Here is a 5,103-nt window from a genome sequence, read left to right on the forward strand (position 1 = left end):
CCTGACCTGCATATAGGTTTCTCAAGAGGCAGGTCAGGCAGTCTGGTATTCCCATCTCTTTCAGAATTTTCCACAGTTTATTGTGATCCACACAGTCAAAGGCTTTGGCATAGTCAATAAAGCAGAAATGGATGTTTTTCTGGTATGACTTAAATCAAATCCCTTACAATTATATAGTGGAGTGACAAATAGATTCAAGGGATTAGATCTGATAGACAGAGAGCCTGAAGAACTATAGATGGAGGTTCGTGACACTGTACAGGAGGCAGTGATCAAGACCATCCCCAAGAAAAAGAAATGAAAAAGGTAAAATGGTTGTCTGAGGAGCCCGTACAAATAGATGAGAAAAGAAGAAAAGCCAAAGGCAAAGGAGAAGGAAAGATATACCTATTTGAATGCAGATTTCCAAAGAATAGCAAGGAGAGATAAGAAAGCCTTCCTCAGTAATCAGTGCAAAGAAATAGAGGAAAACAACAGAATGGGAAAGACTAGAGATCTCTTCAAGAAAATTAGAGATACCAAGGGAACATTTCATGTAAAGATGAGCACAATAAAGGACAGAAATGGTATGGGCCTAACAGAAGCAGAAGATATTAAGAGGTGGCAAAAATACACAGAAGAACCATACAAAAAAGATCTTAATGACCCAGATAACCACAATGGTCTTATTACTCACCCAGAGCCAGATATCCTGGAATGCAAGGTCAAGTGGGCCTTAGGAAGCATTACTATGAACAAAGCTAGTGGAGATGAAGAAATTCCAGTTGAGCTATTTCAAATCCTGAAAGATGATGCTATGAAAGTGCTCTCAATATGCCAGCAAATTTGGAAAACTCAGCAGTGGCCACAGGACTGGAAAAGGTCAGTTTTCATTCCAATCCCAAAGAAAGGCAATGCCAAAGAATGCTCAAGCTACCGCACAATTGCACTCATCTCACACGCTAGTAAAGTAATGCTCAAAATGCTCCAAGCGAGGCTTCAGCAATATGTGAACTGTGAACTTCCAGATGTTCAAGCTGGATTTAGAAAAGGCAGAGGAACCAGAGATCAAATTGCCAACATCCGCTGGATCATGGAAAAAGCAAGAGAGTTCTAGAAAAACATCTATTTCTGATTTATTGTCTATGCCAAAGCCTTTGACTGTGTAGATCACAACAAACTGTGGAAAATTCTGAAAGAGATGGGAATACCAGACCACCTGACCTGCCCCCTGAGAAATCTGTATGCAGGACAAGAAGGAACAGTTAGAACTGAACATGAAACAACAGACTAGCTCCAAATAGGGAAAGGAGTATGTCAAGGCTGTATATTTATTTAACTTATATGCAGAGTACATCATGCAAAATGCCAGGCTGGATGAAGCACAAGCTGGAATCAAGATTGACAGGAGAAATATCAATAACTTCAGATATGCAGATGACACCACCCTTATGGCAGAAAGTAAAGAGGAACAAAAGAGCCTCTTGATGAAAAGTGAAAGAGGAGAGAGAAAAAGCAGGCTTTAAACTCCGCATTCAAAAAGATCATGGCATCCAGTCCCATCACATCATGGCAAATATATGGGGAAACAATGGAAACACTGACAGACTTTATTTTTGGGGGCTCTAAAATCACTGCAGATGGTGACTGCAGCCATGAAATTAAAAAACGCTTGCTCCTTGGAAGAAAAGCTATGACCAACCTAGACAGCATATTAAAAAGCAGAGACATTACTTTGCCAATAAAGGTCCATCTAGTCAAAGCAATGGTTTTTCCAGTAGTCATGTATAGATGTGAGAGTTGGACCATAACGAAAGCTGAGCACTGAAGAATTGATGCTTTTGAACTATGATGTTGGCGAAGACTCTTGAGAGTCCCTCAGACTGCAAGGAAATCAAACCAGTCAGTCCTAAAGGAAATCAGTCCTGCATATTCACTGAAGGACTGATGCTGAAGCTGAAACTCCAATACTTTGGCCACCTGATGCGAAGAACTGACTCACTGAAAAAGACCCTGTGCTGGGAAAGATTGGGGGCAGGAGGAGAAGGGGATGACAGAGGATGAGATGGTTGGATGGCATCACTGACTCAATGGACATGAGTTTGAGCAAGCTCCAGGAGTTGGTGATGCACAGGGAAGCCTGGCATGCTGCAGTTTATGGGGTCACAAAGAGTCAGACACAACTGAGCAACTGAACTGAACTGAACACAACAAGGCAAAGCTGAAGGGTGCAATGACGCAGTTCCAACATGAGCACAGTGGATTTGTGAGGAATCGTCCCCCTGGGAAGGAGAATCACAGCATTCCTAGCAGTTGGCATCATTTATCATTTATTTAACCTTGTTTATCATTCTTTTACTTTCCCTGTTTATCCATAATCAGAAGCGGTAGATGAAGAGAAGGACCGAGGACTCCTAGTAGAACTGAAGCCACTGCGTGACCTGAACTTGGCCTCAAGAGGTGTGAAGAATTTAGCCCTGAATTTGGAAGCTCCCACCCCTTCAAGATGCTGGCATTTCCAACAGCCACCCCCTGGCTGCTCTTTTTCAGAGGACTGCCCTAAAGCCCCTAGAGTAGTTCTGCCTTCTTATAAAACTTGGGAATATTTAAGGGGTGCTGATAGCTAATGACAGAACTATAAAGCTCAGGTCCCCTGGCCCCCAGGGGGGCAGCCCTGAGGTACCCACACTCAGGAGTTCCCCTGTGGCCAGGACCATATACAGAATTTGCAAGGCTTCCCTGGTGACTCAGATGGTAAAGAATCTGCCTGCAAGGCGGGAGGCTCAGGTTCGATCCTTGGGTTGGGAAGATCTGCTGGAGAAGGGAATGGCAACCCAGTCCAGTATTCTTGCCTGGGAAATCCCATGGACAGAGGGCCTGGCAGGCTACAGTCCACGGGGTCAGAAAGAGTTAGACCCAACTGAGGGACTAACACACACAGTGCGAAATGGAAATGCACGTCCCTTGTTCCAAAGTGATTAAGAATTTCAAGAGCGTTAGTCCCAGGCCAGGGCCTCCCTGAGCATAGGCCCCGGGTCACTGAAAAGCTTGCTCCCAGGAAGGATTGAGTAGGAGCCATCCTCTGCTGGGCTCCCTTCCTGATCCAACTCCCCCATCTCTCCTACCACATTTCTCCAGGAAGCACTTCTCAGGGTCTGCTGCTAGGAGCCTAACTTAAGACAGGGTCACGGACATACCACCACTACCCAATGTTTGTTAAATAGGAAGAGTAAAAATTGTCCCCAGCTACGGACCCCGTGTGACACCTCATTGCTCATTTTTGCACTGCTATCCCCAAAAGTTTAAGCCTGTTCCCATCAAGCCTGATGGAAGGTTCCTGCACTGCCTCGTCCATGACAAGAGGAGAAGGATGCAAAAAGTGGACTCTGGGTTCTGAACACATCTGCCTGCCCCCACACAGCCCAGGGGCTGATCATGAAACACAGCTATCCTGTCCCAGGGTTCTGCGCAGGACGCAAGATCCTCACAAGCTGAAACTGCTCCGGAACGCCAGAGGGAGCAGAGGACGGTGCTCTCCTAGAATGAGCCTTCATATCTGCAAGGAATGTGAAATAAATGGCCTCCTCTCTACAGAGGGCCATTTTCCCTCTTTTTAAATTTTATTCAAGTATTCTTGATTTACAGTGTGTATATATATAGATATAGGTATAAATATACATCTTTCCCCCATATGCTATGAAAATTATTGAGTATCGTTCCCTGTGCTACACAGTAGGTCCTTGTTGGTTATCTATTTTATATATAGAAGTGTGTTTATGTTCATTCCAAGCTCCTAATCTATCCTTCCCCACCCTTTCCCCTTTGGTAACCCTAAATGTGTTTTCTATGTCTGTGAGTCTATTTCCACGAATTTGAGCAAACTCTGGGAGACAGTGAACAGAGGAGCCTGGAGCGCTGCAGTCCACGGGGTCACAAAGAGTCAGACACAACTTCGTGACTGAACAACAACGAGTCTGTTTCTGTTTTGTATATAAGTTCTTTTGCATCTCTCTTAGGTTCCACATATAAGTGATATCAGATGGTATTTGTCTTTCTCTATCTCACTTCACTTATTATCATAATCTCTAGGTCCAGACATGTATATACAGATTGCTGAAAATGGCATCATTTCATTCTTTTTTAATGGTTGAGTAGTATGCCATTGTATATATGTACCACATCTTTATCCATTCATCTGTCAGCGGACTTTTAGAATGTTTCCAAGTGGTTTCCATGGCTACTGTAAATAGCGCTGCCATGAGCATTGCGGTTCACGTATCTTTTCAAATTAAAATTTCTCCCAATACACACCCAGGAGTGGGATTGCAGGATTGTGTGGGGGCTCTGTTTCTAGTGTTTTGAGGGACCTCCATAGTGTTCATAGTGGCTGCACCAGTTTGCATTCCCACCATCTGCACAGGAGAGTTCCTTCTCCTCCACACGCTCTCCAGCATTTATTATTTGTAGGCTTTTTGATGGTGACCATTCTAACCAGCGTGAGGTGATATCTCACTCTAGTTTTGATTTGCATTCTTTCTCTAAAACTAAGTTTTTTTAAGCTTGGTATCAAGCCTCTGGCACTGAGCTCCTTCCATGAAGCCTGATTGTTTAACCCCATATTATTCTATTCGTAATGGTGATCGGAATGATGATGCTGACTTAACCATCCATGATAGAGTCCACCTAACTTAGATGCTGAAGGATAATGATAATGATGATGTTGTTAGAAATGTTTTTGTTTCTAGTATTCTTAAACACGACTGAATGAAATGATGATAGAAGCATCAAAGCCTATTAGTCCTTAAATGCAGAAGGAAATTCACTCTGTAAAAAGTTATAATAAGCTCAAATATCAATACCTGTAAACGTCCCTCAGCTTGATTTTGAGTAATACCTTAGTTTCTACTTCTTACCAAAGGTATCGCTGAGTAACTGTTGGTATTGGTTGGAGATACCCCACAACATTTTGTTGTGGTGTGAGGAGGGAGGGAAAGCAGAGAGGGTGGCTGGTGGCAGTTTTCCCCCATATTTCAGCCCTTGAGAAAAACATCAGCTCTACTGTACTGGGAGTCTTCCAGCACGAAGCCAGTGGTGGCAGTGGGTTGGAGGAGGCCCAGAGCTGGG

Source organism: Bison bison, unplaced genomic scaffold, assembly GCF_000754665.1.
Source record: "Bison bison bison isolate TAMUID 2011002044 unplaced genomic scaffold, Bison_UMD1.0 scf7180017864462, whole genome shotgun sequence".
NCBI classification, from domain to species: Eukaryota; Metazoa; Chordata; class Mammalia; order Artiodactyla; family Bovidae; genus Bison; species Bison bison.